General features: G+C 44.6%; 1 pseudogene; it reads left to right on the forward strand.

The window, feature by feature from the left end:
- Positions 1-250: 250 nt before the first annotated feature.
- LOC124991397 (SH3 domain-binding protein 5-like) lies at positions 251-26173 on the forward strand (annotated as a pseudogene).
- The last annotated feature ends 621 nt before the right edge of the window (positions 26174-26794 follow it).

The following is a 26794-nucleotide window of genomic DNA, read 5'->3' on the forward strand; positions in this document are numbered from 1 at the left end:
TTTCTTTCTTTTATTTATTAATTTATTTATTTACTTATTTTGGATACGAAGCTTGAACTTAGAGTAACTCAACCACTGAGCCACATTCCCAGTCCTATTTTGTATTTAATTTAGAGACGGACTCTTACTGAATTACCATTGCTGAGGCTGACTTTGAATTCACAATCCTCCTGCCTCAGCCTCCCTAACCGCTTGGATTACAGGCATGCACACCATGCCCAGTTAAACTGCATTCTTAAAATGGGCAAAAATGGGGGTTGTGTTCTTAAATAAGGTGGTCGAAAGAGGCCAATGCAGAGGTAGACCAGTTCAAGTAAAAGAAGCAGCAAGTGCAAAGGCCCTGAGGTAGGAGTATGCCCTCTGAGGGTGACAAAGAGAGAGGAGACCCATGGGGCTAGAGTGGCATGAGCAAGGCGGACCATAGTGGAATGTGCAACAGAGGGCTGGTGGCCAAGATCCTGTTAGGTCCTTGAAGGGTGCTTTCAGCATTTGCAGTGCTGCCAATGTACCCAGGCTTTGGTCCTCCCTTCAGAAGGACTGAGAGACAACTCAAGAGTGCAGTGGTAGATGGAGGGTTTTGTCTTTTCCATTCATCAGTGGCAGGGGTTTCTGGCTATAAATCACAGAGCCAATTTTCACTTATCTTGGCAAAAAGAAAGAAACTGGAAAGAAGACAACTGTTCCCAGAGTCCATGGGAGCCTGGAGATCTTAGAAATGGGATAAAATAAAGGTAGGTCCTAAAGGTCAGAAAGGGGGATCCTTGGAAATTTTCACCTGGCAATGACAGGGTGTTGGTATGCTCAGGTAAACAGAGCATCATCTGTTTAAGATCTGTATTCCCTGACTTGGGACACACGTCTAACCATCAGCTGGAAGAGGGGATCCCCCATTGTCTTCAGAGAAAAATGTGATAAATCCATCAGAGACTGGAGAAAGGGAGATGCTAGTTCTCTCTCTTTTTTTTTTCTTTTTTGACAAATTACACTCCATTTATGTTTTTTTTTTTCAACATGAATTACTTTTAATGAAAGAAGGAACCAAAGCATACATTTCTAAAATTCACCACAAAGTTAAATATATATAAATTTAGCCAAAAACATTTCAAATATAAGAGCAAGAGAAATCTCATCATTACCTGACATTCACAAATATTATGAAATTATACTATTATGATAATCATCAAGGAATAACAATATAAACAAAATGCATACATGAGCCCACATGTATGTAAAAATTACATTCTTTTTTTTTAATTTTTTATTTTTTATTTTTTTTATTTTTTTACATTTACATAGGGTAATGATGTTTATTTTATTTTTCCCCTACCCCCACCCCTCCCACCCCTCTTTTCCCTTTATACAGTCCTTCTTTCCTTCATTCTTGCCGCTCTCCTTAGCCTAACTCTAACCCTAACCCTAAACCTAATGCTAGCCCCTCCCACCCCCCATTATATGTCCTCATCCGCTTATCAGCAAGATCATTCGACCTTTAGTTTTTTGAGATTGGCTTATCTCACTTAGCATGATATTCTCCAATTTCGACCATTTGCCTACAAATGCCATAATTTTATCATTCTTCATTGCGGAGTAATATTCCATTGTATAAATATGCCACAGTTTCTTTATCCATTCATCAACTGAAGGGCATCTAGGTTGGTTCCACAATCTGGCTATGGTGAATTGAGCAGCAATGAACATTGATGTGACTGTATCTCTGTAGTATGCTGATTTTAAGTCCTTTGGGTATAGGCCAAGGAGTGGGATAGCTGGGTCAAATGGTGTTTCCATTCCAAGCTTTCTGAGGAATCTCCACACTGCTTTCCAGAGTGGCTGCACTAATTTGCAACCCCACCAGCAATGTATGAGTGTTCCTTTTTCACCACATCCTCGCCAACACCTATTGTTGCTTGCGTTCTTGATAATCGCCATTCTAATTGGGGTGAGATGAAATCTTAGGGTAGTTTTGATTTGCATTTCCCTTATTACTAGGGATGTTGAACATTTTTTCATATATCTGTTGATTACTTGTACATCTTCTTCTGTGAAGTGTCTGTTCATTTCCTTAGCCCATTTGTTGATTGGATTATTTGTATTCTTCGTTTAGAGTTTTTTGAGTTCTTTATAGATTCTGGAAATTAGCGCTCTATCTGAGGTATGGTTGGCAAAGATATTCTCCCACTCTGTAGACTCTCTCTTCACATTTCTGATAGTTTCCTTTGCTGAGAGAAAGCTTTTAAGTTTGAATCTATCCCAGTTGTTGATTCTTGCTTTTATTTCTTGTGCTATGGGTGTCCTGTTAAGGAAATCTGATCCTGAGCCAACAAGTTGAAGATTTGGACCTACTTTTTCTTCTATAAGATGCAGGGTCTCTGGTCTAATTCCAAGGTCCTTGATCCATTTTGAGTTGAGTTTTGTGTAGGGTGAGAGATAGGGGTTTAATTTCATTCTATTGCATATGGTTTTCCAGTTTTCCCAGCACCATTTGTTGAAGAGGCTATCTTGTCTCCATTGCATATTGTTGGAACCTTTGTCTAGTATGAGAAAATTGTATTTATTTGGGTTTGTGTCCATGTCCTCTATTCTGTACCATTGATCTACCTGTCTATTTTGGTACCAATACCATGCCGTTTTTGTTACTATTGCTTTGTAGTAGAGTTGAAGATCTTGTATTGCAATACCCCCTGCTTCGCTCTTGCTACTGAGGATTGCTTTAGCTATTCTAGGTTTTTTATTCTTCCAGATGAATTTCATAATTGCTTGCTCTATTTCTGCAAGGTACATCATTGGGATTTTAATTGGAATTGCATTGAATCTGTATAGCACTTTAGGTAGTATGGCCATTTTGACAATATTAATTCTGCCTATCCAGGAACATGGGAGATCTTTCCATCTTCTAAGGTTTTCTTTAATTTCTTTCTTTAGTGTCTGTAGTTCTCATTGTAGAGGTCTTTCACCTCTTTTGTGAGATTGATTCCCAAGTATTTTATTTTTTTCGATGCTATTGTGAATGGGGCAGTTTTCCTAATTTCTCTTTCTGAAGATTCATCACTTATGTATAAAAATGCATTGGATTTATGAGCATTGATCTTGTAACCTGCTACTTTACTGAATTCACTTATGAGTTCTAAAAGTTTTCTGGTGGAATTTCCAGGTTCCTCTAAATATATAATCATGTCATCAGCGAACAGGGATAGTTTGAGTTCTTCTTTTCCTATTCGTATCCCTTTAATTTCTTTGGTTTGTCTGATTGCTCTGGCTAGAGTCTCAAGGACGATGTTGAATAGAAGCGGTGAAAGAGGGCATCCCTGCCTTGTTCCAGTTTTTAGGGGAACGCTTTCAGTTTTTCACCATTTAGAATGATATTAGCCATGGGCTTAGCGTAGATTGCCTTTATAATGTTTAGGAATGTTCCCACTACCCCAATTTTTTCTAGTGTTTTGAGCATGAAGGGATGCTGTATTTTATGGAATGCTTTTTCTGCATCTATTGAAATAATCATGTGATTCTTAACTTTAAGTCTGTTGATATGGTGAATGACATTTATTGATTTCCGAATGTTGAACCAACCTTGCATCCCTGGGATAAAACCCACTTGATCGTGGTGCACTATCTTTTTAATATATATTTGTATGCGATTTGCTAAAATTTTGTTGAGAATTTTTGCATCGATATTCATTAAGGATATTGGTCTGAAATTTTCTTTCCTTGATGTGTCTCTGTCTGGTTTAGGTATCAGGGTGATATTGGCTTCATAGAACGAGTTTGGTAGGGTTCCCTCCTCTTCTATTTCATGGAATAGTTTGAGAAGTATTGGAATGAGCTCTTCTTTAAAGGTTTTGTAGAACTCGGCTGAGAACCCATCTGGTCCTGGACTTTTCTTTGTTGGTAGACTTTTGATGACCTCTTCTATTTCATTGCTTGAAATTGGTTTATTTAAGTTGTGTATGTCCTCCTCGTTCAGTTTAGGTAGTTCATATGTCTCTAGAAATTTGTTGATGTCTTCGAGGTTTTCTGTTTTGTTGGAGTATAGATTTTCGAAATAGCTTCTAATTATGTTTTGTATTTCACTCGTGTCTGTTGTGATGTTTCCTTGTTCATTCCGAATTTTAGTAATTTGAGTTTTCTCCCTCTTTCTCTTTGTTAGTGTGGCTAAGTGTTTATTAATTTTATTTATTTTTTCAAAGAACCAACTATTTATTTTGTTAATTTTTCCAATTGTTTCTTTTGTTTCAATTTCGTTGATTTCGGCTCTGATTTTAACTATTTCCTGTCTTCTACTACTTTTGGTATTGGTCTGCTCTTCTTTTTCTAGTGTTTGAGCTGTAGTGTTAAGTCGTTTATTTGTTTATTTCTACTTCTTTTTTTGAATGCACCCCATGAAATAAATCTTCCTCTAAGTACTGCTTTCATAGTGTCCCAGAGATTTTGATATGATGTGTCTTTGTTCTCGTTTACTTCTAAGAATTTTTTAATTTCCCTCCTGATGTCTTCTGTTATCCATTCATCATATAATAGTGTATTATTTAGTCTCCAGGTATTGGAGAAGTTTCTGTTTTTTATTCTGTCATTTATTTCTAATTTCAATTCATTATGATCTGATAGAGTACATGGTAGTATCTCTATCTTCTTGTATTTGCTAACAGTAGCTTTGTGGCATAAAATATGGTCTATTTTAGAGAAGGATCCATGTGCTGCTGAGAAGAAAGTGTATTCGTTCTTTGTTGGATGGTATATTCTATATATGTCCGTTAAGTCTAAATTGCTGATTGTGTTGTTGAGATCTATAGTTTCTTTATTCAATTTTTGTTTGGACGATCTATCCAGTGGTGAGAGAGGTGTGTTAAAATCACCTAGTATTATTGTGTTGTGGTCTATTTGAATTCTGTAATTGAGAAGGATTTGTTGACGTACGTGGATGAGCCAATGTTCGGGGCATAGATATTTATGATTGTTATGTCTTGCTGATTTATGCTTCCCTTAAGCAGCATGTAATGTCCTTCTTTATCCCTTCTGACTAGTTTTGGTTTGAAGTCCACATTATCTGAGATGAGGATGGATACTCCAGCTTTTTTGCTGTGTCCTTGTGCATGGTATGTTTTTCCCCATCCTTTCACCTTTAGTCTATGGGTGTCTCTTTCTATGAGGTGAGTCTCTTGCAGGCAGCATATTGTTGGATTTTTCTTTTTAATCCAATCTGCCAGTCTATGTCTTTTGATTGATGAATTCAGGCCATTAACATTCAGAGTTATTATTGTGATATGATTTGTATTCCCAGTCAATTGACTCATATTTGTTTTTGACATGATTTGGTTTCTCCTTTATTTGGCTATTCCTTTAGGCTAGCGCCTCCTGTTGCTGATTTGCATCGTTGTTTTTCATCTCTTCCTCATGGAATATTTTGCTGAGAATGTTCTGTAATGCTGGCTTTCTTTTTGTAAATTCCTTTAGCTTTTGTTTATCATGGAAGGATCTTATTCCATCGTCAAATTTGAAGGTAAGTTTTGCTGGGTATAAGATTCTTGGTTGGCATCCGTTTTCTTTCAGGGCTTGGTATATGTTGTTCCAGGCCCTTCTAGCTTTTAGGGTCTGGATTGAAAAATCTGCTGATATTCTTATTGGCTTCCCTCTGAATGTAATTTGATTCTTTTCTCTCGCGGCCTTTAAAATTCTGTCTTTATTTTGTATGTTAGGTATTTTCATAATAATGTGCCTTGGTGTGGGTCTGTTGTAATTTTGTATGTTTGGAGTTCTATAAGCCTCTTGTACTTGGTTTTCCATTTCATTCTTCAGATTTGGGAAATTTTCTGTTATTATTTCATTGAATAGATTGTTCATTCCTTTGGTTTGTTTCTCTAAGCCTTCCTCAATCCCAATAATTCTCAAATTTGGCCTTTTCATGATATCCCATAATTCTTGTAGATTCTGTTCATGATTTCTTACCATCTTCTCTGTTTGGCCAACTTTGTTTTCAAGATTAAATAATTTTTCTTCAATGTCTGAGGTTCTGTCTTCCAGGTGTTCTATCCTATTAGTTATGCTTTCTATGGAGTTTTTAACTTGGTTTATTGTTTCCTTCATTTCAAGTATTTCAGTTTGTTTTTTTTTTCAGTATCTCTAACTCTTTATTGAAATGATCTCTTGCTTCCCGTATTTGGTCTTTTAACTGTTGATTGGTGCGATCATTTAATGCCTGCACTTGCTCTTTCACCTCCTCCTTCAATGCCTGCATTTGCTCTTTCATCTCCTCATTAGCTTCCCTGATCGTTTTAATTACGTACATTCTGAACTCCCTTTCTGACATTTCTTCTGCTGTGCTGTCATTGGGTTTTATTGATGTAGTATCTAGGTTTGTTTGGGACATTTTCTTCCCTTGTTTTCTCATATTGGTCAGTTGTCAGTGGGACCCTGAGATATTGCAGTTTTCCGCTACTGGCTTATAGTGTTCCGGTAGATTTCCAGTGTATCACCTCCCAGCCTTCAGTAGCCTGATGTCTTGGAGGAATCTGATAAAGCAGCTCATCCGAAGAAAACTGCCCCTAGCCCCCTACTGGTTCCACGGTTTGGAACTGGCTCTGTGCGGAAATGCTCTCACTGTGGGCCTGCGCCGTGCAGCTGGCCATGTGGGAGGAGCCCACTGCTGGAGTGTGGAAGGCTACCTTGGGAAGACTCTAGCTGCCCTGCCCGGCTCCAATAAGCCACCTCTATCTGGGCCTGCCACCCGGACCGAGCTTTACCCAGTGGGCAGACTCACCCGTGGCTCTATTTCAGTCCGAGTCTCTCAATGCCTCCCCTTCTTAACTCCAGGGTTCTGGAGCGACTGGGGGTGCAGTCTCCCTCTAGGCCGCCATCTTGGATCGCCCCGTGAAGAGAGCCTGCAGCCGGAGTGGGCAGAGCCGCCTGAAGAGGTCTCTGGCTGCCCTGCCCTAATCCCAGAGGCTGTTCGCGGATCGTGGCTCTCCGCTGGTTCGTTGCCGGAGTACGCTGCGCTGCAGGGGCTCCGGGACTCGGAGCTTGTTCTGGTCAGAAAGGCTCTCACTAGCGGGCCAGTTCCATTCCCGGTAGTTTATCTCTTAATCATAATGAAAATTAGCAATTTTAAAGAATCCATTTCCTGGTGCTCAAAAACCAGGCCTGCTCCCTGGGGATCTTCAGCAACCCCACAGCAGAGCAACCAGGGACTACAGAAAGTGAGAGTGAATCCTAGTGCCGAATTACATTCTTAATTGTAATAGAAAATCTAGGTAAATCAAACCACAAGGCCAATCTTAGCAACTTAGCTAGACCCTTTCTCAAAATAAAAATTAAAAGTATCAGGGATATAGCTCAGAGGTGAAGTATTCCACCGTTCAAACTTCAGTAACAACAACAACAAAAAAAACAAAATAGGAAATTAAATAAAAAATTTAAATGAAAACTAGCTCGCTCAGGAAGAAGCAAGGTTCCTGTAGACCAGACCACAGCTCCTATCTGGGAAGATGCTGGGACACAGGCACAAACCTGCCAGATAGGATTTGAGTGAGGGTCTGAGGGTCCCCTGCAGGGATAAGGCTCCATTTATGTTTGAGCTATCAAAATGTATAAATGCATTCTACTTTCATGTACAACAAATTAGAACAAATAAAAACTAAAAAAGAAAAAATTGAAAGATTAGATCAAATAGATAAATAGTTGGGACAACTAAAAAATATTTTCTTTTAGCTGGCAGTGGACTTTTATTTTATTTATTTATATGCAGTACTGAGAATTGAACCCAGTGCCTTGCATGTGCAAGGCAAGTGCTCTGCCACTGAGCCACAACCTCAGCCAAGATGCTAGTTTGACAGCAAAAAATTAATGATGATATCATTTTGATCTGCAATGGCCCCCAGAACTCATGTGTTGAAAGTATGGTCCCCAATGCAGGAAGATTCAGAGGTTGGGCTCTTAGGCAGTAATCAGATCATGCGGACTCTGACCTCATTAGTGTCTTAATCCACTTGATGGATTAATCCATTGATAACTGGATGGACTACTTGGCGTTGGGACCTAGTTGAGAAAGTAGGTCACTGGACACCTGTTCTGGAAAGCTCTCTTGTTCCTGGCCCCTTCCTCTTTGTCTCTTTGCTTCCTGTCTGCCTGGAGTTGAGCAGCTTGGCTTCACCCCACCGATCCACCATGTTTCTGCTTGCAGTTGGCTTCCCATGAAGTGAATCCTCTGAAATAATCAAATCTTTCCTTCTCTAGGTTGTTTGTGTCAAGTAACCTGGTCATAGTTAAAAAGTTGACTAACACAAATAATAATGATAATAATAATAATAAAATTACCATAGATTGAGGACCTGCTATGTTCTGGGCACTGTGCTGAAGCCTTTGGGCTTTGGTTGCATGACCCTACTGAACTTCACCCTCAGCCATTGTCCTCATATCATAGATAAAGAAAAACAAGAGAGGGTTTTTTCAAGTACATACAGCAAGCAAGCACCAGCTCGAAATCTGACCTCAAGCCCCAGAGATGGATCTGGCTTAGATGCACCCCTAACTCAACTGGGGTACTTTAGAAAAGAAGGTGCCTAAGCCTTACTCTAGGAGCTACTTTCCAAGACACATGCTTTTCCTTTTTGTGCCAAGTATGGAGTCTGGGAAGCTGACTTGTGCTGGTCCTTCCTTGATATCCTTGAGATTTTCCTCCAAGATAAAAGACTCAATGGGTTTCAGCTCTAGAGCTACAGGAAGGTGGGCATGGGTGGGGACAGGCACTGCCAGGCCCTAAATTCAGAGCCAGATGCCTCCCACTACAGTGGACCATTCACCACGAGGGCACCATCATCTAAGATCAGCTTGGAAAGAGTTGGGAAATTCTTCCTGGAGATCAATGCCTTCCTCATGATCTGAGAATCCCATCACCTGATCCCTGATCCGTGCTGTCCTGGTATGGACTCATACCAGCATCACAGAGCAATGGTGCAGTAGTTTAGCCATAAAAGGCCTCTACTGGGAATATCCCTTCAGCATCCTCTACTGGGAAGCCCACATCATGCACAGTGTAAGTGGGAAAAGGTTTAAAAGCCAGGCGGTCATGAAGGAGCCAACGTTCAAGGAAGGAAATAATAAGATCAGAGCCAAAATTAATGAACTTGAGAATAAAAAATAATAATAAAAATAATAATACAAAGAATCAATGAAACACAGTTGTCTTTTAGAAAATATAAGCATATAACCAAAGGAAGAACAGAGAAAAGCCACATTTATAGTTAGAGAAGATAAAGGGGAAATCGTCATAGATATCACAGAAATCCAGCAGATCATTAGGGACTATTTTGAAAACTTGTACTCCCATACATTGGAAAACCTAGAAAAATGGATACATTTCTATATAAATAAGACCTAGACCTACCAAAACTGAATCAAGAGAAAAAAGAAAACCTAAACAGACCAATACCTTGTAATGAGATAGAGGCAGTAATAAAAAGCCTTCCAACAAAGAAAAACCCAGTCCTGGATGGACTCCCAGCTGAGTTCCACCAAAAACCTTTAAAGAACTAATGCCAAGACTCTTCAAATTACTCCATGAAATGGAAAGGGATAGAACACTTCCAAATTCATGAAACCAGTATTGTACACATGCCAAAACAAATAAGGACACATCAATGAAAAACCTACACACTAACATCCCTGAAGAACTTAGATATACGAATATGAGATGTATGCTTTCTCTCATATGCAGAAGATGGAGGAGAAAAAAGAAGAAAGGTGGGGTGGACTTCATGGAAATCACAGAAAAATCAGTAGAGAAAAGGGACCAAGGAATGGGAGGGGCTGGGATGCTATGGAGTGATATTGGCCAAATTATATTGTTATATTGCATGGAAATACAAATATGTAAGAACACATCCCACCAGTATGTACAACTATAATGCTCAGTAAAAATATGGGGAAAAAAGTTAAGGATTTCCAGGAAATCTCATTTTGATCCTAATCACACCCTGGAACTGGGACAGTTCTCTAACACTGACAAGTATCAGAAGTCACATGAAACTGCTGATTTTTTTGGTGGAGGGTGGGGGTTTCCACCAGCCTACCCTTTAAGATGAAATGTTGCCACAAGGTATTTGTGTGAGGAAATCTGAGGCGGCACTCAAAAGAACACCAGCACTAGTCTTTACCAAGTGGCAGCCTTCTGGGGCAGGCTATGTGGCTATCAGTAAATTAAGTGTCCTGGTAGAAGTGGGAAGGGGTGGAAGTCAGCCTAAATGAGAGGTAGAAAGCCTTGAGGTGAGGACCCAACAAAGAGCTGCTCCTTGGCTCTGCATTCCCCCCTCTCTTGTGGTAGCAGTTTTGAAGGTTTTGTTTCTTCCTCATGGAATTATAAATTAGGTGCAGAATAAATATATAGTGTATTCTTATGTGACTGAGGAGTGATGATGGGTATTTAGAAAGTCCATTGTACAACCAGTCACCACTCATAAAACTGTCAGAGAGTCCAGTCCAGGAACACACCTCTTCTTGTCCCCTTTAATCTGGAGGGATGTATTGTAAAATTTCAGTGGTTGCTAGAACAAACATTGCAACTTTGTAGTTGGGCTTTGGCTTTCTCTTGGTCTTGGCTAAACTTGGTCCAGGCTGCCAGTCAGGTTCAGATTTCCCCTGTGGGTCTCCTTTCTGGATCCACCAGAGCATGTTCTTCTCATGGCAATGATGGAAGCACAAGGAAGAGCATGGCATGCAAGGCCAGTTCTGGCACCTGCTCATATCTCATCTTCCACTCTATTCTACTGATCTGAGCAAGTTCATCAGCTGTGTCCAAAACCAGAAAGGTGGAGATGGACTCCCAGTTCTTCTGGGAGACACCTCAAAGTCACATGATTCAGAAAGAAACACTACAACAACATTTCTCTCCATCCCAAATGACTGACATCTTCTCTGCTGCTATCTCTGGAATATAACACTATTGCATGTTGTTGCCCTAGAACCTGCCTGGGCCTATGCTTCTCTACATACTTGTGGTTACCCTGTAATAAACCCATCAGAAAACACTGAAAATAAAAAATGCACTCAATGCAGCAAACCTTCCAAACATCCTAGTTCAGCAACAAAGTCCACTGTAGAGGGCCCCAGCCCACTGTAGAGGGTCACAGCCCACTGCAGAGGGCCCCAGCTACTGTAGAGGGTTATTTGTTTCCCCTGTTGATCCTGAGGCTGAATGGGAGCAGGATTTGCAGCCATAGTCCAGCATGATGAGAGAACATCATACTATCACCAGCCTTGGAAAGGGCAAAATTCAAAAAATTTTTTTTTCACTGAATGCATACCAGTTCTGCAGTGTTGTAAAGTGAAAAGTTCTGAGTTGATTGGCAAGAGGCACCTCCCTGGTGCCAACCATAGCGGTTCCCCAACCTTGCCCAGCTATGGTGAGGCGGCTCCAGCAGAGCCTATGGCAGCCGAGACCACTCTGGGGGTCCTAACCACTGAATTATTGGTGTGTCCGCCACAGGGTGTCACAGCACCAGAGCATCCTGTCTGCCCACATCAACTTGGCACTGAAATGGAGCCTCTTGGCGGAACCAGTGGAGTTCCTGCTGCCTTCCAGGGAGGAAGATGAGGTGGAGGAGGAAGGGGAGGGGAAGCAGCAGGAGAAGGAGAAGCAGGAGCAGGAGAAGGAGGAGAATGAAACAGGGGTTGAAAGAAGAGGAAGAGTTGGCCCCAGATACAGGGAGAACTGGAGAAGTTAAATCAACCCACGGATGCTATCAGCAGATGAGAGGCTGAACTTGAGGATGCTTTTTACTAGTTCTGCTCTGTTCTGGTTGAGGCAACAGGGACAGTGTATGAACTGGTGAGGAAAATTGGCAAAGACTTGGAGGACTCAAAGCCCTCCCAGGAGACACAGAGCAGAGTGAAGCAGGCTCAGTTAGAAGCTTAGAAAGCCACAAAGTGTTTCCAGAGGGCTACAGAGTTGCTCCATGCTGCCAAAGAGACCATCTTTCTGCCTGAGCAGTGGCTGCTAGAGGATGAAAGGCTGAAGTTCACCTGGAAGGAGATGGAGAGTCTTGGAGGAGGAGTGGACCAAGAGGAGGAGTGAGCTGCCTCTTAAGGAGACTGCAGCCAGGGACCATGTGCAATGTCACCATAGGCTGCATGCAACAGCTGGGGAAGAAACTCAAGAGGACCATCAACAAGTTCAAAACTTATTTTGAACTTAAAGGTAAGTACTACATGTAGCTTGAGCAACTGAAGAAGACTGAGGATGATCTGAAGGTGAAGCTGAGTCTGGCAAAGGGCGATTGCATGCGGCCCTGAAGAATGTGGGGAGGATCTGGGATGAGATCCTTCACCAGCATCAGCGGTGCTTCAGCCCCGAGGCACCTGGGGGCTGTGGTGGTTGCACTTGTCATGGCATCACACTGGCATTAGAGATTCAAGGTATAAATTTGGAGGAGACACAAACATTCAGTAGGGAAGCCACTGAGGGATCCTGGGCAGGTTTTGTAGCTTCTGTTTCCTCATGCAGAAAATGGACAATAATAATGCCTAATTTAGATACATGTGTATGTGTGTGTGTGTGTATCACTACATTCAATTTAAAAACGGGTTACTAGATGATATGTGCAAGTAACTCTAGATATTTTTAGAGCATAACTATACAACTATAAGTATCCACATATAAACTGAACCCAATTTATGAATTTATGAACCCAATGAAACTGAGAAAAAATTTCAGTGTGATAATTGATATTTCCCAGTGAGAGATTAAAAATGGGGTTTCGTCCTGGTGATATAAACTTTAAATACATACTCATAAAATTTAACTTGATAACGTAGAAGCAATTATATATTTATATTATACATAATATTAGAACTATGTATTACTATATTGGGCTTCCACAATTAAAAATCAATTGTTAACTCAAAATTTTCACAGTCCTTTCTGACATCGGTGTTTTCTCATGTCCAAAGCAAATTTTGAATCTTCAAAGGCAATTTTTAGGACTCCAGGTTCTGTTCCATCTAAGAAGAGGGAAAGGTCTTTGTGAATCAGGACATTCTTGACAACCACAGTGAAGTCTTTGTGTGGCTTAGTATATGTGAAAGTTCATCCTCTAGGTGTGTATCTGTGGCCACCACAATGTAGATTCCTTTTAAATGACTGCATGACACCTGCATACAACACCGTCCATACACTCAAAAAAGTAAGGCCATATTCAAGGAATCCTGGTCAAATCTGAATTCAATTTCTTTAATATTTGTATTCCTGATTTCACCATGTCACCTCTTACACCAATATGTCCTACCCTAACTGTACATAGCATGTCAAAATGATGTTCTTGAAAAACCCCCACACCCTAAGTATTTCTAAGGAATCCCTCTTTATCATGGGAAGGTGGGAAGGGGAGCCCACTGAGAAGTAAAACATGAAGATGGTACACCCCAGTGACAATGATGAGGGTTCCTTGGGTGCTGGAATCATTCTTTATAGGTTTTTTTTTTACATTTTTTTTGTAGATCTGTACTTTCTAACTTATCTACCATAAGCATGAATTGCTTATCCAATAAGGAATAAAATGAGGAATAAAGACTGTGTTTACCTTTGTTATTAGAAATTAAATAGCTTGACCAATCCCAGGCTCAAGGACCTCTTGGGTGTGGCCAATTCCCTCACACCCTTCATCCAGGCAGTGAGTACCCCTGACTCCAGAGGCAGGCATGGTCTAGGAGGGTGTCCAGATTTCCTCCTTATGCAGCAGAAATGGGGTCTGAAAGAGGACACTGAGAAATTCCCAGCCTGAGAGCCCAGGGGGAGGCCTAAGTTGGGGGACATGCCCCAACTCCCAGTCATTTTCCCAACAGCACTATGATTTCACTACACTTGGGCAAGCAGTGGTCCTGGCCACTCCAGAGGAAGATGTAAGATAAGTGCCAGCTTAGCTGTGCTGCCGCCGGGAGGACTTGCACACCGAGTCACAGGCTCATGTTCTTGGCAACCCCACCTCAACTTTTTCACCCACTGGAAGAGGAGTGCTGGTCTGTGGTTGCACACAGCTCATCTGGGCTATGGGTGATCCCTCTCCATCCAGGGCCCTGGTGACCACTGCAGTCTGCCAGGCAGCACCACCAAAAGGGGTCAGGAGGATGCAACTCTGGGAGTAACAGCACCAGGTGCCATGAGCACCAGCAATGCTCCCACCCTTCAGGCTGCATGTGGGAGTACTCGCGGGTGGTGGGAGGACCCAAGTAACACCCATTATGGACACTGATCCCAGCTGAGGCTCCCTCCCACTTCTCTCCTCCAGGACTTGCTCACTGATATTTTACCCAGTCCAGAAACCCACCGAATTTGCCAGTTCTCAGTAAAATATTTGAAATTGTTGAAGGAAATGTGTTGTCAGTGTCTGCTGGTGCAATGCCCCTGCTGTAGAAAATGCAGAGGTGATTATCCCAGCCAAGGTAACAATGTCATCTATTAGTCCTCAGATAAAAAGTTTAGCACATTTACAGGAAGCCAGGTGGCTACTGACTTTTTTGGAATCATAACAATTTGTCCTGAACTTTATCATACAGTCTGATTGACACATTGTTGTAACATACATTTTTCACATTTAGCATAATATATGATTTGTGAGGCACCATATTGTACTTGAATAAGTCCAGACAATAAAACATGGTTATTTAATACACATGCTGTGAGATAGAATTCCTTATGAAAGAAATATTAAGGTGGGTAACATTTTTAAACTTATTATATTGAAAATCACTGTTCTAGATATGAAAAGTTCCCTGAGCAGTTTATTTCCCATATTCCAGGTGTTCCTGCAGCTGTTTAACCTTGTCTATTACCACTGCTGTTTGGTTTACATAGAAACAGCATTCTTCCCTGATTGGTTTTACAGGATGACAGATGCCAGGGAGTCCAAATGATTTGTAAATTCAGCACCAAATCAGTGACCTGTTGGATATCTGCAATAATCTATGCTATTTTTATAGTGAATAGAGGTTCCTAATCCTGTTGCTCCTGTGTTAAGCCCAGTGGCTGTTTTCAGCCCTATGAATAACAGAATATTTTGGGGGGATCTCCTATGTCCGATATGTGCTATTACTGGAATGAGCAGGCTTTGGTTGTGGGGTAAGATACCAGTTTGTGGAGTAAGAAAGGTTAAGGTATAGAGGCCAGCTTACTTTTGGTAGGCAGAGATAAATATGAGTTTTCCAATGAAAAAAGTGTCAGAATTTGGGGACATCAGGGCTGTGGGACTGACAAGTGTAGGTCTTAAGTCCCATTAAAGGAAATATTGTCTTTCTGGGTATAGGCAGCTGGGTGGCGGGTGGCAACCAGATGGTGCTGAGGCTTTCAGGAGGGCAATGTGGACTTCATTCTGGGTCCTGGACTAAGGTTGGGGAAGTGCCCCCCCTAACTCTGGTGAGGTGTGAGGTTTTCATCTTCTTGTTTATGTCCATTTAGTTAAGTGTGACTCGGATTATTCGTCTCACAGAAGAAACGATTTGAAGCAAGGACTCTAAGTGCAATAGACTCTAGTGGCAGGTGAAAAGCCTAAAGAAATGAAGCTGGCCTGGAGGAAGGCAATTGGGAGAGGTGGGGACTGGGGCAAGTCATGCCCCATGGAAAGGGGCAGATACGTCTTAGCTCCAGTCGACCAGAGCTCTGAGAGAATGTGATTCTGATGTGCTTCAAACAGCAAAGATTCTAAGAGAGATCAAGAGTTTGTACTTTTATGTAAGATCACTCGATCTTCAACTGCTGGCAACTTGTTTAATTTAAAAACAATGAAGTATCATATCAGCTAAACAAAACACAACTGGGAGCTGGATGAAGCCTGGGAACTGTACATGTGACTTCTGATCTTGAATTTCTTGACCAACAACTGCAAGCTGAGTGGACTGAGACAAACAATGATGTCATAGGCACCAACAGCAATAATGACCACACTGTGGGTTGAGCCAGGTGTCAGGTTGAGAATTTTATATGCTGAGCTCCTTGTATTTTATTTCAGCATTCCAACATTACAGGTGGGAAACTGAAGTCACAGAAAGGGAATGTCATTGGAGCAATATCACAAGTTAAGTGGCAGAACAGGGATTCTAGTCCACGTCTTTCTGAAACCCATCACTGGGCTGAAGTTAAGAGATTCTGTCTTTGGTGTTGGTGGTTGTTTCATTCATTCATATATTTAGTAAACTTTGATTGAACTTTTGGTATATGCTGGGTGTTGGGTGAGAAGTTTTATATGAAATAAATGAGAGACTATGCATATAGTGCATATAGCATGTAGGAAGTGTAGTCTTAACTGCATTTTTACTATTACCAACACACATTTACCTTTCATGGGGCATGTCCTGCAAAGGTCATGGGGAGGGGGTGAATTGGGAAAGAATTTTTAAAAATATGAAAATATGTATCCTCTGTTTTAAAGAAGCCCAGCCACCTGGATCTCAGTGGGAGCTTCTGGAGACTGCCTCCATGACCCTGGATCAATATTTCCATCCTCATGAATGAAATGGGAAGCAGCATTACCCAATCAGAGTCACTGGACAAAGAAACTTAACTTGTCATGGAAAACTCTAGCTGGAAATCTTCGCAAGGACATCTTGAACAACCTGGTTCCTCCAGGGACTGTGATGATATTTGTAAAGATTCTAGTCAAGATGTAGACAGGTGGACCTGGGTCAAGCCAGCCTTGTAGCAGGGGGTAAGTGGAATCCAAGACTGATGATGATAATGACTCAGGACCTGAGCTCTTTTCTATGGGGCCAGAAGTCCCCAGGGAGGCCTGACATTGACAGTTTGCAAAGCTAGACAGTGAACCCATCCATGCTCTGCTCCTGAGCATTCACTAGCTCCCTATTGCCTCTTAGTAATGAGAGGAAGGACCATGACAGACAGGCAGATGACACTGGGCTTCACTGGTCCTTCCCAATGCACTTGGTCATCAGACAGGTTTGGAAAGGGTCAGCATATGGTGTTCTGATGGAATTCCAGGAGAAGCCAGGGAGTTGGGGGGCCCAGCAGAGAGGAGGAGGCAACTCACAGGCTGACTTCTGGTTGTGTGCCTGGTACTATTCCTTGGACACAGTTCTTACTAGAGAGGTGAGTCCACTTCCAGGTTGGGTCAAATGCCCAATCTGCCCCTTGATCCCTGGCCTTCAAGGAGCACTTGTGTGCCTGGCAGGGAGCCCCGCATGACACAGGGAGTGCTGTTGGAAACTTTGACTCACTTGTTATTTCCATTCTACAGAAGGGGAGACTGAGGCACAGAGAGAAGAAATCACATGCATATGAGTGGAGGGCCATGCACTTCACCATAATCTTGTTAGAACTGCTTTAAGAGCACTTCCTATTTTCCCATGTGTATTGACATCTTCACTTGACAGGTGGGAGGGCCCAATGAGGGCCCTCCACAGGCCTCCATCTGCGTGGGAAGACCCAGGATGCCCACTCCTGCAATGCCAATTTCAACCTACAGGTCCCACTCACTGTATCCAAAGACACTGCAGTGAGGACCCCACTTCAGGTAGGTCCCTCAGTGCTCCTGGGGCTGCCTGTTAGGGCCTAGGCAGGGGTTAGTGAGATGGGTCTCCCTCTGGGCCATTTGGGAGTCCATGCCCAGGGAGCCTCCAGAAGAGGGTGATTTGGAATTGCAACACACTTGCCCTTCCCTGTCCATGATGAGCTGGTAGTGTGTTGATAGATGCGCTAATTTCATTACCCATGCACATCATCACAATCTAGAATTGGACAGTTTTCAAGTAATGAAGGGAGGGAAGGGATGTTTACCTTTTCTAATATGTGTGGTGGTATTGTTTAACTCTTAAATTAAGATCAGGGACCTAATTCACTCCAGCAGCCTGGATACGAGGTGCCATGCACGGTTCCAGGGGTCTCCATCCAGTCCCACCTCCTCCAGCAGAGTTGTAGCACCTGGCCATGGCTTCCTCCTCCTTTGGGGGCTTCTAGGATGATGGAAGCCCAGCTACCCACCTTCCCCTCACCTTTGCATATCCTCATCTCATGCTCATGTTCGGGAAGTAAGAAATTGACATTGTGGTGTAAAAGGGGACAAGGGAAGATGTGCAGGCAGCCTGGAGTCCATGTCAAAAGGAAATGAGGAGGGCTTCCTGGAGGAGGCAGCTAAGCTGGCCTTGGTAAGGGCAGAGATGGTATAAGGGCAAAGGTCAAGGGGTTTAACACAAGGTAGATGTGAGGAGCTGAGCTGGTGGAGGATGAAAAGGAGGGGCTGGCATGTGCTTCTAGAATAGGCCTCTTTAAATTGAAGCCACTGCCCTTTCCTCCACCCCCACATATAAGACCTGGAAAAGGGTGATGGGGGCATAGGAGGGATTCCTGAGGCCCTTTTGTTGCCCAGGGCTCTGGTTGGGCACCCAGCTGGGGGAAGCAGGACTGGCACAGACCTCTGAAGAGGGCACATTGGGGGACCCTGCAGTTCTGCCCTGGTTAACAAAGCCAGTGCTGGGATTTCTGCAGGCTGGGGGCAGGAAAGGGGCTATGAAATTCTCCATCAAGGCGCCCTTGGTCCTGGAGTGGGGAACTGGGGTGTGTGATGCCATGGGGAGGTGGGGAGGCCACTGTGGGTGAGTGCTTGTATGTGTCACATGTGTGATTGACTTGTGCTGGGTGGGTACATGACTGGGAGTGTGGGACACAAGTAAGGATGAGTGTCTGACCCCCATGTGTGCACAGAAGTGTGCAAATGCAAAAGACAGAGCTGGCATGTGTAGGTGTGCATACACCTGGTCTGGGCACAATGTGCCCACATGTGAACAGACATGGACAGCTGCACTGACATGTATGCTCACACATGTGATGATGTTGGTATACGTGTGAAACATCCACACACATGAGAGTGAGTGGCCCATGCACATGTGTCCGTATTGCTGCAGCATGTGTTGGGGAGTGTGCACGTGCACATGTGCATTAGAAGGGGAGTCTGAGATGCCGTCATCGTGGACCATGAGCCTGGGTTCAGTCCTTGACCCAATGAACCCCTGATGGGGCTGCCCCTGCCTGCCCACAGGGAGGTGCTGGGGTTGCCTCATATCCATCCTACAATCATGTCCCTCTATTTGGTGTGCTGTGTGAGTTGAAATCCACCCCCATCCCTTCACTCTCCTACCCAGGGCTGAGTTCAGCACTGGGAATGTAGATGGCAACTCTGGGTGGGGCAAGGGGAGGCGGCCAGTTGGGGACTTACGATGTGCATCTCTCCATTGCCCGAGTCCTGCCAAGCCTTACTGGACACCTAAGGCCTTCTCTCTAAAGAGAGGACCTGGATTCCCATGCCACACTGGTCAGATCACCTGCCTGCACTCACAGGAGAAGAAACCTGGGTCCCAGTTGAATTATTAGGGCTCAGCCAGATTGGGAACCCAAATATGGGAATCTGTGCACCACCAGCCCAAGGTACCTGCCACTCTTTCCCAACAAAACCTTCTTAGGGAAGGGGGAACACCAAGCCAGTAGTGGTTGGGAGACTGAAGTGGTTGGGAGACATACAGTCCTCCAGGTTAAAATGGAGATGGAGGAAAATTGATATGATTCCACTCTCCTCATGTCTCTGCATCTCTCATTGAGCCAGTAATGTATTCCAAGTTCTTGCTGATACACTTTTAAAAAAAGTCTATGTTAATAGACTTTAAATTATTTTTTAAAAGACTTCTTAAGTGTTTCCTTTTATTGATGGAAAGATGACACTGGAGTTATGGGCTTGGTGTTATTATTGTCGAGATGAGATGGACTGTGGAGAGCTCAGACAGCTTTTATAGGAACCATTTTATTGATAAGAATTTTCATAAAGTCAGATGAATGTAACAACCCTGGCTTCTTTTTGCGCACACTCTTGAGAGAAGGAGGAATTGAGCATGGCTGAGTCAGTTTGCATTTCTTTACCCTGAAGCCCAGAATCCTAGAGGAAGTGATCTTCAGCAGCCTAATACAAGAGTCTCCTAATTTCTACTTGCACACCTCTGGTGATGGGGAGCTCTCTCCCTACCAAGATGGCAGGTCTCAGCTAGTCTCCAACCCCTTTCCTACCTTCACAGGCCCTGTCTCTGCTCTCAGGAACCAGGGAGGAAATGTCTCCACAATCCAACTTAGGATCCTCCTAGGGATAATTCTCTGCTCTGAAATAGCCCCTTGGTCCTTAAAATCTCTCTTCAACCCTTCACCATGTTACTCAGTCTACAAAATGTATTCAGAAGTCTTTTCTGTGAGTTCAGGAAAACTATTTGAAACTTCTGGTAGTTCCCCAGACCAGTCTCTCCCAAGATCACTTCTGAAATGTCATGCTTATAAGGATCTCGTGTTCAAATGAATGTTGGAAGTGCTGGGATAAGAAGATGTTAGTAACTTCCTTTGCAGCAGGACATATCAGAACCTTATATAATCCAAGTACCCATGACTCTCCAAAGCAGGTATAGGAGGCAGCATTTTATCAACTCAAGGGACTGCAGAACCATGGTCTTCAAAGAAGGGATGTGTGTCCACCAAACACCTCACAAATCCTGTTTTGGTGTGGCTCTGGGAAAATTCCACTGGTTTTCACTTGTTGTGGTTGCCTTCAATAGTACTTGGGGAGGTCACACAAGGACACAGTCTGTCATACCTGATGCTAAGCAAGTGCCATGCCCTTCCCCCTGCCCCCACTCAGTTTTCCCATTATGTGCCATGAACAAGGTGACTCTGAGGGACTTTCAAGGTCCCATCTGGCCCTGATCCTCTGGAAAGCATTGATTTGGGATTGGGTGGGTCCGGACTTGTCAGAAAGTTATGCTACAAGGGACAGGTAAACAGCTCTAGGGGCAGACCTGGGTTAGAATCCCAGCTCTGCCATGTATTACCCACATAACCTGGAAATGCCTTCACCTCTCTTTCCTTCAGACTCTTCACCTGTAATGTGGAAGAGCTTCATCTCTGTGCCTGGTTTGTAAGACAGATGGAGCCCAAGGGAAATAGGTAAGTAACTCTCCAACTGCCCTGTCTGGTGCAGCCATGCTCTTGTGCATCCTGGCTGGCCAGCCTCAACTCCCCACATGGTCCAAACATACCAAGCCCACTGGCCTCTGCCTCTCTGAACGTGCTGCTAGTCTGCTTGGGTCACCTTCAGGATACATTCCCATGGGGCATGGCAGGGGTTCACCAGAGTGCATAAGGGGCTGTGAGATGGAGGCCTTTGGTGTAGTCCCCTCCCTGACACCGTCCTGCTCAGGCACAGTCTGGTGAGGCCTGAAACCATCCCTGTCCTGCCTCAGGGTTCAAGCAAGCAGTTCCTCCCACACATCCACCCACAAGTCCCCATTCAAGAAGCTTCCAGCAGCTCCTGGGAGAATGTCAGCTGGGAGCCACCAGGTCTACACCCTGGCCATCTGCCCAGACCCTGGACCCTGGTCTGGGTCATCGTTGAAATTGGCAGGTAATGCAATGCGTTCAGGGAAGACAATAGTGTCCCCTCTCCTGGTTGCTTGTACTGAATCTTGAACAATTGGCCACGGGCTTGTCTCCTTATAGTGATGTCATTTCTAATCATCTCTGACAGGACATGGAGGAGCCTCCTCAGCTCAGCAGAGCATAGGAGACTGTGAGACTGTTGCAGCTCAGATCATTAATTTTTTTATACAAGCTGGGAGGGGATGGTCTGTTCTCCCCCAGCCTGAGTGGGCCTCATGAGGCCAGGTGAGGCAGCCCTCAAGAATGGGACATGTCTGCTTCACTGGAAGGCTCCACTCACCAAAGATGTCTCCTACCACAGGTCGAACACTTGCCTGATCTTCTTCCACTTATTGCATCTTTGGTTTGAGGAGTCTGGAGTGGAAAATCAAATGACCTGGATTTAAATCCCTGCTGGACTTCTTTTGACTCATGTGTTCCTGGGTAAATTACTTAACCTCTCTGTGCCTCAGTTTCTTTGTTATAAATGGAGTTCCTGGTTGTGTTCATGGGGGTTTTGTATGCAGAAGAGTGCCTAGCACAAAATAAGCCCTCCATTAGCATGGCCACTAGGACTATTGAAGGCTGTGTGGGGGGATGTTGTGAACAATGTGAGGTGAGGAACTTAATGGAGGATCAGGGTGAACTCTTCTTTGTTAGTTCATTTTCAAAAGTAATGTTTTTACTCTTAGGGCTGATGCTCTTGGAAATGGGTGATTCTGATCTTGGATGCAGAGACATGCATGGAGTTAAAGAGACAGAACATCTAACCAGAGATGGTAAAGCAATAAGTGTTCTGGGATGTTATTGGGGTGAGACCTGTTACTTTTCAAATTGCGAAGGTAAGTACCAGAACAGGGGATGAGCTTGCCTAAGGTCACCTGGCAATGTGGTGAACTCAGCAAACACCTGAGGCTTCCTGGGTAGGTTCACAATAGAGGAGAGCATTTCACTGAGCACTTACTATGTGCTAGGCATTCTCTTGCACTCTGTACCCTGTCCACAGTGCTGTGAGGTAAGTCTGAGTACTGCCCCATTTCTCAGAGGAGGAGACTGAGTCCCAGAGCCGGGCAGGTGGTTCAGTTTTCAGGAGGACAGGTTGGTGTGTCCAGCTCAGCCTGGCATCCTGCTTACTTGACAAGGGAAAGGAGGATCCCTTTGGCAACCCAGCTGGGACTTCTCTTCCCTGGTACTAACATGTCAGGCCCCCAACATATAAGCCACGACCACTGTGATTCCTGCCCTCCAGTAATGGCAGTCAAGAAGGTTTCAGTTCACAATACCAAGTCCCAGGTGACTTTCCTGACCAGGACACCAGTGGTCCACATCATTTTTGCAGAGACTACACCAGTGTGGACCCCCATCCCTAGGCTGCTTCCTTAGCCTCACCAAGCCCCAACTATCCCAGAAGCCTCCGGTGACGGTATGTATTGCTGCCAAGAGTGAGATTTATTCCACTCATGAACTCCATGGTGACATTACTCTGTTTGAGGACACAAATGTCCCCAGGGCTCATGTACCTGTGGAACCCTCAAGGGTGATTCATTTCCCTCTGCTTCTAGCCTCAACGCTGGGTAAAGATGTGTTTGGGGTGGAGGAGGCAGCACCCCAAAGACAGGGTTGAGATAAGGAAGGCAATTGTTCAATATTTTATAGACTATTCCGTGAGCCTGTTGGGTGCCTGGGCACAGCATGCCACCACAGCGTCACCTGACCCGCATTCTCACCCTCTGCTCCTTGCTTCACACCCTTCCCTTCTCTTTGGCCAGGCCTGATGCCTACCCTCGGGTACACGTGGGGGCCTCAGCAAATCCCTGGGCTGGCAGATGACATCTTCTAATAGTTAACCTGGTATAGGTTGCTGAGCGGGAGTTCGGTGGCTGGGCTCTGAATTACATCCAAGCACCACCAGTGTCTGGGATAGAACTTCCCAGAGGAAGAGTGTGTTATTTCGAGGGCAAGTGTTCCGCGGTTGGTCTGGGAGTGTGCAGTAGGGGCACGTACTCTGCGTGTGTGATAGTTCATCTCGTACACTTCCACCCTTGTGATCTGTCCATTCTCACGTGAGCAAAGAGCTTTGCTCCAGGGAAACCAATGTTCACATGTGTGTGGGGATTGGGATTGTATCCCCAGGGAAACTCTGAGAGGGCTGGAGGTCCCCAGAAATCCCTGCCCATTCCTGGCACAGAGGCCCATGTAGAGCAGGTGCAGTGAACTGGTGAATGTCTGAGGGAAACTCTGGGTGGGCTTGTGTGTGTGTATGTGTGGCATCTGTGCATGAGGACTGCAGGCCAGTGCGGGTGCACACAGGCCTGGGGTGTGGACTCTCATGGGCCTTGAGATGTGATCCAGCCAGGCCATGCCCTGTGTGCATGCTGGTGAACTCAAGTTCCTGCATGAGGTCAAGAGAAGTACTCCTCTCATGGTTGGGTGCCCCCAGAGGGTCAGTGGAATGTGCATGGGTGGGGCTGGGGGATCTGGGTCCCAGAGCTCTAAGGTGGACTCCCAGTCCTGCCAAGATTCTGGTGTCCCTTTTTGAGTCTCTTCCTCTTCTGTATTGTGGATGTAACTTCCATACCTCCCATATCATAGTCATCTAGATGACGTACATGTACTTTAATGTTCACACTTGGTTAGAGTAAACATATGCTTAAAAATTTCTGTGCATCTATCCATCCATCCATCCATCCTCTCTTTTATCCACCCATCTATCCACTGATCCATCCATTCATCTATACATTCATCCATCCATTTATCCATCAATCTGTCCATTCATCCATCATTGACCCACCTGTCCATCCAACAAATTTTAATTAGTTGGGAATCTCTACATACCTGGCAGCACTGCTAGGAGGGCAGCGATGAAAGAGACAAAGTCTCAGAGTCTCATGGAGAAGTTGGCATGAGCTAGTTTACTTCATCAAGAATAACTCCAACTTTCCAAGGGAGCTGAGTGCCTAATGGGGGATAAGGTTACATGACAGGGAGGGCTTCTCTGATGAAGTGGCACTCTCCCTGGAATCCAAAGGATGAATTATCTGTAAGGGAGTGAACAGGAGGAGGGAAAAATAAAGTGGCCATTGTGGGTAGCATGTACAAGGGTCCTGTGGTGAGCAGAAGCCTGCTGAGCAAGCCCTGAGAGGAAGAAGTTACATTGTGGGTGGAGGGAGGAGATGGAGGGAGCAGGTGGTCAGGGATTGGTAGACATTGGTCTTGTGATTGCAGAGAATTTGGGCCTTTATTCTAGGATTCTAGAAGCCATGGAAGGATGAGACAGGCTCAGACTCAGATTTTTGAGAACTCCCCCTGACTATCCTAGACCTGGGTTGCACAGTGGCATCAGGATAGGGAAACACACAGCCAATAAATCAGGTCAACCTGCCAGGGCACCCCCAGGTGATGGCTGCAGCCAGCACAGCTTGTTGACAGACAGGGAGCCCAAAGCCCAACTGAACCTCAAGCCGTCTGGTTCATTTACGTGATGCCAGCCTACTTCTAGTTCAGGATATGCAAATATATGCAAACCAGAATCCAGGAGAGTCAAAAATATCAGAGTGCATTAGCATCCCCCACAGGAATATCGTCTCATGCAAACAACGTGCAGGGACCTGTTGAGCGTGTGGGGACAGAGACAACCTCCAGGGCTCTAGTGAGGTCAGCCTCCTGGCCTTTGCTCTGTGGGTTTGGGTCCTTGGCAAGGCCCCCACTGGGAAGAGGAACTAGGGTGGATGGAGGACCCTGAATGCCTGGTGTCCAGGCCACGTAGGGTCCCCAGGATGGAAGTGCCTGCCTCCATGGTGACCCTGCCTAGTACTGGCCTCTACCCTCTGACCCTCCCATCTCCATCCTTCCCCTCCTCCTGCAGTCTACCCTGTGTTCTCTCTCTCTCTCTCTCTCTCTCTCCCTAGGCTCACCTCCCTCTTGGTGTCCTCTGGTCTTCCTCTCCCCTATCTTCGTCCAGTTCCTGTCTCCTGGCCTCTCTGCCTGCCCTCCTGGATCTGGTCCCTGAGATTCTGTCCCTCCATGTGTCTGGCTCTGACTTTCTTCTGAGTCTCCAGCTCTAGCTTTCAGCCCCTCTCTGCCTTTTCTGTCCACTTGTGTCCTTTGTCCTTTTCTCTGATTTTCTGCCTCTTCCTGCCTCTGTGTCTTTCAGGACTTGCTTTTCCCTCTGCACCTGTAGCTCAGCTCTGGGCACCCACCCTGCATTTTTATGTTCTTTTTCTTCACAATAGATGGCAGTGTTCTTTTATTTTTCTCTTACATTTTCAATAAAAGTACAAATATAAGCATGGTAGAAAATGCATGTAGTACAGAGTGACCTAAAATAATAAGGAAATATCCTTTCCCTATAACATGGCAGATCTGATGTCTTCAAATTCCTGTAAGAGTCATGTGAGCATCATGCCAACTAAGTCTTTTCAGGCCTTTGGAACATTGTGCTGTCTCCTGTAACATCTCTGCTACAGGGGAAACACGCAATCTTTTCCTTCACAAGGAAAATTTAAAGGGCAACATACACACACTGCTCAGAGACAGTAAAATCCAGGTAGCACCTCAGACACCACTGGGTCCAGTTGTGGCTCCTGAGAGTCCCAGGTAAATCCAGAGACACTATTGTAGGAGGTCAGCCAAGTCCTTCCTCAATGCGTTGGTCCTGCTGGCCAGCTGAACATCTTTGGGGAAGAGAGTGACTCGCCCAGTGTGGAAGGAGAGGAGGTGGGCATCCTCAAAGAAGTGAACTAAGGATGCTTCTGCCGCCTCTTAAAGGGCCAACAGGGCCTGGGCTGGCCAACTGAAGTGCACCCCACTGTGAATTCCAGACTTATTTCTCTTGTCAGGCGACTGAAGGGTGCTTCCTTATCAAGATGCTGGCCGGGGTCTTGGGAAGCCTCTCTCCAGGGTCTTGGGAGGCCTCTTTCCTTGGCTTACAGAAAGCCATCTTCTCCCTAGGTGTGTGTCTTCCTTTTTTCATCTGCTCTTCATATAAGAACCCTGTCATATTGGATCAGGGCTGTCCTTGCTGACTTCATGTTATACTAATCACCTCTTAAAAACTCCAAATGCAGTCACTTTCTGAGATACTGGGGGTTAGGACTTCAACACAGGAATCTGGTGGTGACCTGGGGACATGATTCAGCCCATAAGGGATGGAGCCTTCACATGGAGGAGGGGGAGGCCCATTGAAAACGGCCCAACCGTACAGTCAGCTGTCAGGACATAACAGACCACCCCAAAATCAAAGGCTTAAAAAAGTGATTCATGCTTAAATTAATCATTTTAAATATTTTTCAGTGATCTTTAATGCTTTGATGTGTTAATGTACTTATTTTTCTCATGGATCTGGGAGTGGCCACAGGGACCTCT

Source organism: Sciurus carolinensis, chromosome 8, assembly GCF_902686445.1.
Source record: "Sciurus carolinensis chromosome 8, mSciCar1.2, whole genome shotgun sequence".
Lineage (NCBI taxonomy): Eukaryota > Metazoa > Chordata > Mammalia > Rodentia > Sciuridae > Sciurus > Sciurus carolinensis.